Genomic DNA, 302 nt, shown 5'->3' on the forward strand with positions numbered 1-302 from the left:
TGCCCAGTTGAGCACCTGTTATAACACCTCTGCCCAGTTGAGCACCTGTTATAACACCTATGCCCAGTTGAGCACCTGTTATAGCACCTATGCCCAGTTGAGCACCTGTTATGACACCTATGCCCAGTTGAGCACCTGTTATAACGCCTATGCCCAATTGAGCACCTGTTATAGCACCTATGCCCAGTTGAGCACCTGTTATAACACCTATGCCCAGTTGAGCACCTGATTTGACACCTATGCCAAGTTGAGCACCTGTTATGGCACCTATGCCCAGTTGAGCACCTGTTATAACACCTATG

The sequence above is a fragment of the Cherax quadricarinatus genome, chromosome 42 (genome assembly GCF_038502225.1).
Source record: "Cherax quadricarinatus isolate ZL_2023a chromosome 42, ASM3850222v1, whole genome shotgun sequence".
NCBI classification, from domain to species: domain Eukaryota; kingdom Metazoa; phylum Arthropoda; class Malacostraca; order Decapoda; family Parastacidae; genus Cherax; species Cherax quadricarinatus.